Genomic DNA, 12,812 nt, shown 5'->3' on the forward strand with positions numbered 1-12,812 from the left:
ATTAAACGGTGTTCCACCGTCAGGTGGTTTATTATATGGTGTTCCACCGTCAGGTGGTTTATAAAACGGTGTTCCACCGTCAGGTGGTTTATTAAACGGTGTTCCACCGTCAGGTGGTTTATTAAACGGTGTTCCACCGTCAGGTGGTTTATTAAACGGTGTTCCACCGTCAGGTGGTTTATTAAATGGTGGTTTATTAAACGGTGTTCCACCGTCAGGTGGTTTATTAAACGGTGTTCCACCGTCAGGTGGTTTATTAAACGGTGTTCCACCGTCAGGTGGTTTAGTAAATGGTGGTTTATTAAACGGTGTTCCACCGTCAGGTGGTTTATTAAACGGTGTTCCACCGTCAGGTGGTTTATTAAACGGTGGTCCACCGTCAGGTGGTTTATTAAACGGTGGTTAATTAAACGGTGTTCCACCGTCAGGTGGTTTATTAAATGGTGGTTTATTAAACGGTGTTCCACCGTCAGGTGATTTATTAAACGGTGTTCCACCGTCAGGTGGTTTATTAAACAGTGTTCCACCGTCAGGTGGTTTATTAGATGGTGTTCCACCGTCAGGTGGTTTATTATATGGTGTTCCACCGTCAGGTGGTTTATTAAACGGTGTTCCACCGTCAGGTGGTTTATTAAGTGGTGGCTTATTAAACGGTGTTCCACCGTCAGGTGGTTTATTAGATGGTGTTCCACCGTCAGGTGGTTTATTAAACGGTGTTCCACCGTCAGGTGGTTTATTATATGGTGTTCCACCGTCAGGTGGTTTATAAAACGGTGTTCCACCGTCAGGTGGTTTATTAAACGGTGTTCCACCGTCAGGTGGTTTATTAAACGGTTGTTTATTAAACGGTTTTCCACCGTCAGGTGGTTTATTAGACGGTGGTTTATTAAACGGTGTTCCACCGTCAGGTGGTTTATTAAACGGTGGTTTATTAAACGGTGTTCCACCGTCAGGTGGTTTATTAAACGGTGGTTTATTAAACGGTGTTCCACCGTCAGGTGGTTTATTAAACGGTGTTCCACCGTCAGGTGGTTTATTAAACGGTGGTTTATTAAACGGTGGTTTATTAAACGGTGGTTTATTAAACGGTGTTCCACCGTCAGGTGGTTTATTAGACGGTGTTCCACCGTCAGGTGGTTTATTAAACGGTGTTCCACCGTCAGGTGGTTTAGTAAATGGTGGTTTATTAAACGGTGTTCCACCGTCAGGTGGTTTATTAAACGGTGTTCCACCGTCAGGTGGTTTATTAAACGGTGTTCCACCGTCAGGTGGTTTATTAAACGGTGTTCCACCGTCAGGTGGTTTATTAAACGGTGTTCCACCGTCAGGTGGTTTATTAGACGGTGGTTTATTAAACGGTGTTCCACCGTCAGGTGGTTTATTAAACGGTGGTTTATTAAACGGTGTTCCACCGTCAGGTGGTTTATTAAACGGTGTTCCACCGTCAGGTGGTTTATTAAACGGTGTTCCACCGTCAGGTGGTTTATTAAATGGTGTTCCACCGTCAGGTGGTTTATTAAACGGTGTTCCACCGTCAGGTGGTTTATTAAACGGTGTTCCACCGTCAGGTGGTTTATTAGACGGTGTTCCACCGTCAGGTGGTTTATTAAACGGTGTTCCACCGTCAGGTGGGTTATTAAACGGTGTTCCACCGTCAGGTGGTTTATTAAATGGTGTTCCACCGTCAGGTGGTTTATTAAACGGTGTTCCACCGTCAGGTGGTTTTTTAAACGGTGTTCCACCGGTAGGTGGTTTATTAAATGGTGGTTTATTAAACGGTGGTTTATTAAACGGTGTTCCACCGTCAGGTGGTTTATTAGACGGTGTTCCACCGTCAGGTGGTTTATTAAACGGTGGTTTATTAAACGGTGTTCCACCGTCAGGTGGTTTATTAAACGGTGTTCCACCGTCAGGTGGTTTATTAAATGGTGGTTTATTAAACGGTGGTTTATTAAACGGTATTCCACCGTCAGGTGGTTTATTAAACGTTGTTCCACCGTCAGGTGGTTTATTAAACGGTGTTCCACCGTCAGGTGGTTTATTAAACGGTGTTCCACCGTCAGGTGGTTTAGTAAATGGTGGTTTATTAAACGGTGTTCCACCGTCAGGTGGTTTATTAAACGGTGTTCCACCGTCAGGTGGTTTATTAAACGGTGTTCCACCGTCAGGTGGTTTATTAAACGGTGTTCCACCGTCAGGTGGTTTATTAAACGGTGTTCCACCGTCAGGTGGTTTAGTAAATGGTGGTTTATTAAACGGTGTTCCACCGTCAGGTGGTTTATTAAACGGTGGTTAATTAAACGGTGTTCCACCGTCAGGTGGTTTATTAAATGGTGGTTTATTAAACGGTGTTCCACCGTCAGGTGATTTATTAAACGGTGTTCCACCGTCAGGTGGTTTATTAAACAGTGTTCCACCGTCAGGTGGTTTATTAGATGGTGTTCCACCGTCAGGTGGTTTATTATATGGTGTTCCACCGTCAGGTGGTTTATTAAACGGTGTTCCACCGTCAGGTGGTTTATTAAGTGGTGGCTTATTAAACGGTGTTCCACCGTCAGGTGGTTTATTAGATGGTGTTCCACCGTCAGGTGGTTTATTAAACGGTGTTCCACCGTCAGGTGGTTTATTATATGGTGTTCCACCGTCAGGTGGTTTATAAAACGGTGTTCCACCGTCAGGTGGTTTATTAAACGGTGTTCCACCGTCAGGTGGTTTATTAAACGGTTGTTTATTAAACGGTTTTCCACCGTCAGGTGGTTTATTAGACGGTGGTTTATTAAACGGTGTTCCACCGTCAGGTGGTTTATTAAACGGTGGTTTATTAAACGGTGTTCCACCGTCAGGTGGTTTATTAAACGGTGGTTTATTAAACGGTGTTCCACCGTCAGGTGGTTTATTAAACGGTGTTCCACCGTCAGGTGGTTTATTAAACGGTGGTTTATTAAACGGTGGTTTATTAAACGGTGGTTTATTAAACGGTGGTTTATTAAACGGTATTCCACCGTCAGGTGGTTTATTAAACGGTGTTCCACCGTCAGGTGGTTTATTAAACGGTGGTTTATTAAACGGTGGTTTATTAAACGGTGGTTTATTAAACGGTATTCCACCGTCAGGTGGTTTATTAAACGGTGTTCCACCGTCAGGTGGTTTATTAAACGGTGTTCCACCGTCAGGTGGTTTAGTAAATGGTGGTTTATTAAACGGTGTTCCACCGTCAGGTGGTTTATTAAACGGTGTTCCAAGGTCAGGTGGTTTATTAAACGGTGTTCCACCGTCAGGTGGTTTATTAAACGGTGTTCCACCGTCAGGTGGTTTATTAAACGGTGTTCCACCGTCAGGTGGTTTATTAAACGGTGGTTTATTAAACGGTGGTTTATTAAACGGTATTCCACCGTCAGGTGGTTTATTAAACGGTGTTCCACCGTCAGGTGGTTTATTAAACGGTGGTTTATTAAACGGTGGTTTATTAAACGGTGTTCCACCGTCAGGTGGTTTATTAAACGGTGTTCCACCGTCAGGTGGTTTATTAAACGGTGTTCCACCGTCAGGTGGTTTATTAAACGGTGTTCCACCGTCAGGTGGTTTATTAAACGGTGTTCCACCGTCAGGTGGTTTATTAAACGGTGTTCCACCGTCAGGTGGTTTATTATATGGTGTTCCACCGTCAGGTGGTTTATTAAACGGTGTTCCACCGTCAGGTGGTTTATTAAATGGTGGCTTATTAAACGGTGTTCCACCGTCAGGTGGTTTATTAGATGGTGTTCCACCGTCAGGTGGTTTATTAAACGGTGTTCCACCGTCAGGTGGTTTATTATATGGTGTTCCACCGTCAGGTGGTTTATAAAACGGTGTTCCACCGTCAGGTGGTTTATTAAACGGTGTTCCACCGTCAGGTGGTTTATTAAACGGTGTTCCACCGTCAGGTGGTTTATTAAACGGTGTTCCACCGTCAGGTGGTTTATTAAATGGTGGTTTATTAAACGGTGTTCCACCGTCAGGTGGTTTATTAAACGGTGTTCCACCGTCAGGTGGTTTATTAAACGGTGTTCCACCGTCAGGTGGTTTAGTAAATGGTGGTTTATTAAACGGTGTTCCACCGTCAGGTGGTTTATTAAACGGTGTTCCACCGTCAGGTGGTTTATTAAACGGTGGTCCACCGTCAGGTGGTTTATTAAACGGTGGTTAATTAAACGGTGTTCCACCGTCAGGTGGTTTATTAAATGGTGGTTTATTAAACGGTGTTCCACCGTCAGGTGATTTATTAAACGGTGTTCCACCGTCAGGTGGTTTATTAAACAGTGTTCCACCGTCAGGTGGTTTATTAGATGGTGTTCCACCGTCAGGTGGTTTATTATATGGTGTTCCACCGTCAGGTGGTTTATTAAACGGTGTTCCACCGTCAGGTGGTTTATTAAGTGGTGGCTTATTAAACGGTGTTCCACCGTCAGGTGGTTTATTAGATGGTGTTCCACCGTCAGGTGGTTTATTAAACGGTGTTCCACCGTCAGGTGGTTTATTATATGGTGTTCCACCGTCAGGTGGTTTATAAAACGGTGTTCCACCGTCAGGTGGTTTATTAAACGGTGTTCCACCGTCAGGTGGTTTATTAAACGGTTGTTTATTAAACGGTTTTCCACCGTCAGGTGGTTTATTAGACGGTGGTTTATTAAACGGTGTTCCACCGTCAGGTGGTTTATTAAACGGTGGTTTATTAAACGGTGTTCCACCGTCAGGTGGTTTATTAAACGGTGGTTTATTAAACGGTGTTCCACCGTCAGGTGGTTTATTAAACGGTGTTCCACCGTCAGGTGGTTTATTAAACGGTGGTTTATTAAACGGTGGTTTATTAAACGGTGGTTTATTAAACGGTGTTCCACCGTCAGGTGGTTTATTAGACGGTGTTCCACCGTCAGGTGGTTTATTAAACGGTGTTCCACCGTCAGGTGGTTTAGTAAATGGTGGTTTATTAAACGGTGTTCCACCGTCAGGTGGTTTATTAAACGGTGTTCCACCGTCAGGTGGTTTATTAAACGGTGTTCCACCGTCAGGTGGTTTATTAAACGGTGTTCCACCGTCAGGTGGTTTATTAAACGGTGTTCCACCGTCAGGTGGTTTATTAGACGGTGGTTTATTAAACGGTGTTCCACCGTCAGGTGGTTTATTAAACGGTGGTTTATTAAACGGTGTTCCACCGTCAGGTGGTTTATTAAACGGTGTTCCACCGTCAGGTGGTTTATTAAACGGTGTTCCACCGTCAGGTGGTTTATTAAATGGTGTTCCACCGTCAGGTGGTTTATTAAACGGTGTTCCACCGTCAGGTGGTTTATTAAACGGTGTTCCACCGTCAGGTGGTTTATTAGACGGTGTTCCACCGTCAGGTGGTTTATTAAACGGTGTTCCACCGTCAGGTGGGTTATTAAACGGTGTTCCACCGTCAGGTGGTTTATTAAATGGTGTTCCACCGTCAGGTGGTTTATTAAACGGTGTTCCACCGTCAGGTGGTTTTTTAAACGGTGTTCCACCGGTAGGTGGTTTATTAAATGGTGGTTTATTAAACGGTGGTTTATTAAACGGTGTTCCACCGTCAGGTGGTTTATTAGACGGTGTTCCACCGTCAGGTGGTTTATTAAACGGTGGTTTATTAAACGGTGTTCCACCGTCAGGTGGTTTATTAAACGGTGTTCCACCGTCAGGTGGTTTATTAAATGGTGGTTTATTAAACGGTGGTTTATTAAACGGTATTCCACCGTCAGGTGGTTTATTAAACGTTGTTCCACCGTCAGGTGGTTTATTAAACGGTGTTCCACCGTCAGGTGGTTTATTAAACGGTGTTCCACCGTCAGGTGGTTTAGTAAATGGTGGTTTATTAAACGGTGTTCCACCGTCAGGTGGTTTATTAAACGGTGTTCCACCGTCAGGTGGTTTATTAAACGGTGTTCCACCGTCAGGTGGTTTATTAAACGGTGTTCCACCGTCAGGTGGTTTATTAAACGGTGTTCCACCGTCAGGTGGTTTAGTAAATGGTGGTTTATTAAACGGTGTTCCACCGTCAGGTGGTTTATTAAACGGTGGTTAATTAAACGGTGTTCCACCGTCAGGTGGTTTATTAAATGGTGGTTTATTAAACGGTGTTCCACCGTCAGGTGGTTTATTAAACAGTGTTCCACCGTCAGGTGGTTTATTAGATGGTGTTCCACCGTCAGGTGGTTTATTATATGGTGTTCCACCGTCAGGTGGTTTATTAAACGGTGTTCCACCGTCAGGTGGTTTATTAAGTGGTGGCTTATTAAACGGTGTTCCACCGTCAGGTGGTTTATTAGATGGTGTTCCACCGTCAGGTGGTTTATTAAACGGTGTTCCACCGTCAGGTGGTTTATTATATGGTGTTCCACCGTCAGGTGGTTTATAAAACGGTGTTCCACCGTCAGGTGGTTTATTAAACGGTGTTCCACCGTCAGGTGGTTTATTAAACGGTTGTTTATTAAACGGTTTTCCACCGTCAGGTGGTTTATTAGACGGTGGTTTATTAAACGGTGTTCCACCGTCAGGTGGTTTATTAAACGGTGGTTTATTAAACGGTGTTCCACCGTCAGGTGGTTTATTAAACGGTGGTTTATTAAACGGTGTTCCACCGTCAGGTGGTTTATTAAACGGTGTTCCACCGTCAGGTGGTTTATTAAACGGTGGTTTATTAAACGGTGGTTTATTAAACGGTGGTTTATTAAACGGTGGTTTATTAAACGGTATTCCACCGTCAGGTGGTTTATTAAACGGTGTTCCACCGTCAGGTGGTTTATTAAACGGTGGTTTATTAAACGGTGGTTTATTAAACGGTGGTTTATTAAACGGTATTCCACCGTCAGGTGGTTTATTAAACGGTGTTCCACCGTCAGGTGGTTTATTAAACGGTGTTCCACCGTCAGGTGGTTTAGTAAATGGTGGTTTATTAAACGGTGTTCCACCGTCAGGTGGTTTATTAAACGGTGTTCCAAGGTCAGGTGGTTTATTAAACGGTGTTCCACCGTCAGGTGGTTTATTAAACGGTGTTCCACCGTCAGGTGGTTTATTAAACGGTGTTCCACCGTCAGGTGGTTTATTAAACGGTGGTTTATTAAACGGTGGTTTATTAAACGGTATTCCACCGTCAGGTGGTTTATTAAACGGTGTTCCACCGTCAGGTGGTTTATTAAACGGTGGTTTATTAAACGGTGGTTTATTAAACGGTGTTCCACCGTCAGGTGGTTTATTAAACGGTGTTCCACCGTCAGGTGGTTTATTAAACGGTGTTCCACCGTCAGGTGGTTTATTAAACGGTGTTCCACCGTCAGGTGGTTTATTAAACGGTGTTCCACCGTCAGGTGGTTTATTAAACGGTGTTCCACCGTCAGGTGGTTTATTAAATGGTGGTTTATTAAACGGTGTTCCACCGTCAGGTGGTTTATTAAACGGTGGTCCACCGTCAGGTGGTTTATTAAACGGTGGTTAATTAAACGGTGTTCCACCGTCAGGTGGTTTATTAAATGGTGGTTTATTAAACGGTGTTCCACCGTCAGGTGATTTATTAAACGGTGTTCCACCGTCAGGTGGTTTATTAAACGGTGTTCCACTGTCAGGTGGTTTATTATATGGTGTTCCACCGTCAGGTGGTTTATTAAACGGTGTTCCACCGTCAGGTGGTTTATTAAATGGTGGCTTATTAAACGGTGTTCCACCGTCAGGTGGTTTATTAGATTGTGTTCCACCGTAAGGTGGTTTATAAAACGGTGTTCCACCGTCAGGTGGTTTATTAAACGGTGTTCCACCGTCAGGTGGTTTATTAAACGGTGTTCCACCGTCAGGTGGTTTATTATATGGTGTTCCACCGTCAGGTCGTTTATAAAACGGTGTTCCACCGTCAGGTGGTTTATTAAACGGTGTTCCACCGTCAGGTGGTTTATTAAACGGTGTTCCACCGTCAGGTGGTTTATTAAATGGTGGTTTATTAAACGGTGTTCCACCGTCAGGTGGTTTATTAAACGGTGTTCCACCGTCAGGTGGTTTATTAAACGGTGTTCCACCGTCAGGTGGTTTATGAAACGGTGTTCCACCGTCAGGTGGTTTAGTAAATGGTGGTTTATTAAACGGTGTTCCACCGTCAGGTGGTTTATTAAACGGTGTTCCACCGTCAGGTGGTTTATTAAACGGTGGTTAATTAAACGGTGTTCCACCGTCAGGTGGTTTATTAAATGGTGGTTTATTAAACGGTGTTCCACCGTCAGGTGATTTATTAAACGGTGTTCCACCGTCAGGTGGTTTATTAAACGGTGTTCCACCGTCAGGTGGTTTATTATATGGTGTTCCACCGTCAGGTGGTTTATTAAACGGTGTTCCACCGTCAGGTGGTTTATTAAATGGTGGCTTATTAAACGGTGTTCCACCGTCAGGTGGTTTATTAGATGGTGTTCCACCGTCAGGTGGTTTATTAAACGGTGTTCCACCGTCAGGTGGTTTATTATATGGTGTTCCACCGTCAGGTGGTTTATAAAACGGTGTTCCACCGTCAGGTGGTTTATTAAACGGTGTTCCACCGTCAGGTGGTTTATTAAACGGTGTTCCACCGTCAGGTGGTTTATTAAACGGTGTTCCACCGTCAGGTGGTTTATTAAATGGTGGTTTATTAAACGGTGTTCCACCGTCAGGTGGTTTATTAAACGGTGTTCCACCGTCAGGTGGTTTATTAAACGGTGTTCCACCGTCAGGTGGTTTAGTAAATGGTGGTTTATTAAACGGTGTTCCACCGTCAGGTGGTTTATTAAACGGTGTTCCACCGTCAGGTGGTTTATTAAACGGTGGTCCACCGTCAGGTGGTTTATTAAACGGTGGTTAATTAAACGGTGTTCCACCGTCAGGTGGTTTATTAAATGGTGGTTTATTAAACGGTGTTCCACCGTCAGGTGATTTATTAAACGGTGTTCCACCGTCAGGTGGTTTATTAAACAGTGTTCCACCGTCAGGTGGTTTATTAGATGGTGTTCCACCGTCAGGTGGTTTATTATATGGTGTTCCACCGTCAGGTGGTTTATTAAACGGTGTTCCACCGTCAGGTGGTTTATTAAGTGGTGGCTTATTAAACGGTGTTCCACCGTCAGGTGGTTTATTAGATGGTGTTCCACCGTCAGGTGGTTTATTAAACGGTGTTCCACCGTCAGGTGGTTTATTATATGGTGTTCCACCGTCAGGTGGTTTATAAAACGGTGTTCCACCGTCAGGTGGTTTATTAAACGGTGTTCCACCGTCAGGTGGTTTATTAAACGGTTGTTTATTAAACGGTTTTCCACCGTCAGGTGGTTTATTAGACGGTGGTTTATTAAACGGTGTTCCACCGTCAGGTGGTTTATTAAACGGTGGTTTATTAAACGGTGTTCCACCGTCAGGTGGTTTATTAAACGGTGGTTTATTAAACGGTGTTCCACCGTCAGGTGGTTTATTAAACGGTGTTCCACCGTCAGGTGGTTTATTAAACGGTGGTTTATTAAACGGTGGTTTATTAAACGGTGGTTTATTAAACGGTGGTTTATTAAACGGTATTCCACCGTCAGGTGGTTTATTACACGGTGTTCCACCGTCAGGTGGTTTATTAAACGGTGGTTTATTAAACGGTGGTTTATTAAACGGTGGTTTATTAAACGGTGGTTTATTAAACGGTATTCCACCGTCAGGTGGTTTATTAAACGGTGTTCCACCGTCAGGTGGTTTATTAAACGGTGTTCCACCGTCAGGTGGTTTAGTAAATGGTGGTTTATTAAACGGTGTTCCACCGTCAGGTGGTTTATTAAACGGTGTTCCAAGGTCAGGTGGTTTATTAAACGGTGTTCCACCGTCAGGTGGTTTATTAAACGGTGTTCCACCGTCAGGTGGTTTATTAAACGGTGTTCCACCGTCAGGTGGTTTATTAAACGGTGGTTTATTAAACGGTGGTTTATTAAACGGTGGTTTATTAAACGGTGGTTTATTAAACGGTATTCCACCGTCAGGTGGTTTATTAAACGGTGTTCCACCGTCAGGTGGTTTATTAAACGGTGGTTTATTAAACGGTGGTTTATTAAACGGTGTTCCACCGTCAGGTGGTTTATTAAACGGTGGTTTATTAAACGGTGGTTTATTAAACGGTGTTCCACCGTCAGGTGGTTTATTAAACGGTGTTCCACCGTCAGGTGGTTTATTAAACGGTGTTCCACCGTCAGGTGGTTTATTAAACGGTGTTCCACCGTCAGGTGGTTTATTAAACGGTGTTCCACCGTCAGGTGGTTTATTAAACGGTGTTCCACCGTCAGGTGGTTTATTAAATGGTGGTTTATTAAACGGTGTTCCACCGTCAGGTGGTTTATTAAACGGTGTTCCACCGTCAGGTGGTTTATTAAACGGTGTTCCACCGTCAGGTGGTTTAGTAAATGGTGGTTTATTAAACGGTGTTCCACCGTCAGGTGGTTTATTAAACGGTGTTCCACCGTCAGGTGGTTTATTAAACGGTGGTCCACCGTCAGGTGGTTTATTAAACGGTGATTAATTAAACGGTGTTCCACCGTCAGGTGGTTTATTAAATGGTGGTTTATTAAACGGTGTTCCACCGTCAGGTGATTTATTAAACGGTGTTCCACCGTCAGGTGGTTTATTAAACGGTGTTCCACTGTCAGGTGGTTTATTATATGGTGTTCCACCGTCAGGTGGTTTATTAAACGGTGTTCCACCGTCAGGTGGTTTATTATATGGTGTTCCACCGTCAGGTCGTTTATAAAACGGTGTTCCACCGTCAGGTGGTTTATTAAACGGTGTTCCACCGTCAGGTGGTTTATTAAACGGTGTTCCACCGTCAGGTGGTTTATTAAATGGTGGTTTATTAAACGGTGTTCCACCGTCAGGTGGTTTATTAAACGGTGTTCCACCGTCAGGTGGTTTATTAAACGGTGTTCCACCGTCAGGTGGTTTATGAAACGGTGTTCCACCGTCAGGTGGTTTAGTAAATGGTGGTTTATTAAACGGTGTTCCACCGTCAGGTGGTTTATTAAACGGTGTTCCACCGTCAGGTGGTTTATTAAACGGTGGTTAATTAAACGGTGTTCCACCGTCAGGTGGTTTATTAAATGGTGGTTTATTAAACGGTGTTCCACCGTCAGGTGATTTATTAAACGGTGTTCCACCGTCAGGTGGTTTATTAAACGGTGTTCCACCGTCAGGTGGTTTATTATATGGTGTTCCACCGTCAGGTGGTTTATTAAACGGTGTTCCACCGTCAGGTGGTTTATTAAATGGTGGCTTATTAAACGGTGTTCCACCGTCAGGTGGTTTATTAGATGGTGTTCCACCGTCAGGTGGTTTATTAAACGGTGTTCCACCGTCAGGTGGTTTATTATATGGTGTTCCACCGTCAGGTGGTTTATAAAACGGTGTTCCACCGTCAGGTGGTTTATTAAACGGTGTTCCACCGTCAGGTGGTTTATTAAACGGTGTTCCACCGTCAGGTGGTTTATTAAACGGTGTTCCACCGTCAGGTGGTTTATTAAATGGTGGTTTATTAAACGGTGTTCCACCGTCAGGTGGTTTATTAAACGGTGTTCCACCGTCAGGTGGTTTATTAAACGGTGTTCCACCGTCAGGTGGTTTAGTAAATGGTGGTTTATTAAACGGTGTTCCACCGTCAGGTGGTTTATTAAACGGTGTTCCACCGTCAGGTGGTTTATTAAACGGTGGTCCACCGTCAGGTGGTTTATTAAACGGTGGTTAATTAAACGGTGTTCCACCGTCAGGTGGTTTATTAAATGGTGGTTTATTAAACGGTGTTCCACCGTCAGGTGATTTATTAAACGGTGTTCCACCGTCAGGTGGTTTATTAAACAGTGTTCCACCGTCAGGTGGTTTATTAGATGGTGTTCCACCGTCAGGTGGTTTATTATATGGTGTTCCACCGTCAGGTGGTTTATTAAACGGTGTTCCACCGTCAGGTGGTTTATTAAGTGGTGGCTTATTAAACGGTGTTCCACCGTCAGGTGGTTTATTAGATGGTGTTCCACCGTCAGGTGGTTTATTAAACGGTGTTCCACCGTCAGGTGGTTTATTATATGGTGTTCCACCGTCAGGTGGTTTATAAAACGGTGTTCCACCGTCAGGTGGTTTATTAAACGGTGTTCCACCGTCAGGTGGTTTATTAAACGGTTGTTTATTAAACGGTTTTCCACCGTCAGGTGGTTTATTAGACGGTGGTTTATTAAACGGTGTTCCACCGTCAGGTGGTTTATTAAACGGTGGTTTATTAAACGGTGTTCCACCGTCAGGTGGTTTATTAAACGGTGGTTTATTAAACGGTGTTCCACCGTCAGGTGGTTTATTAAACGGTGTTCCACCGTCAGGTGGTTTATTAAACGGTGGTTTATTAAACGGTGGTTTATTAAACGGTGGTTTATTAAACGGTGGTTTATTAAACGGTATTCCACCGTCAGGTGGTTTATTACACGGTGTTCCACCGTCAGGTGGTTTATTAAACGGTGGTTTATTAAACGGTGGTTTATTAAACGGTGGTTTATTAAACGGTGGTTTATTAAACGGTATTCCACCGTCAGGTGGTTTATTAAACGGTGTTCCACCGTCAGGTGGTTTATTAAACGGTGTTCCACCGTCAGGTGGTTTAGTAAATGGTGGTTTATTAAACGGTGTTCCACCGTCAGGTGGTTTATTAAACGGTGTTCCAAGGTCAGGTGGTTTATTAAACGGTGTTCCACCGTCAGGTGGTTTATTAAACGGTGTTCCACCGTCAGGTGGTTTATTAAACGGTGTTCCAC

The sequence above is a fragment of the Salmo salar genome, chromosome 29 (assembly GCF_965601325.2).
Source record: "Salmo salar chromosome 29, fSalSal1, whole genome shotgun sequence".
In the NCBI taxonomy this organism is placed as follows: Eukaryota; Metazoa; Chordata; class Actinopteri; order Salmoniformes; family Salmonidae; genus Salmo; species Salmo salar.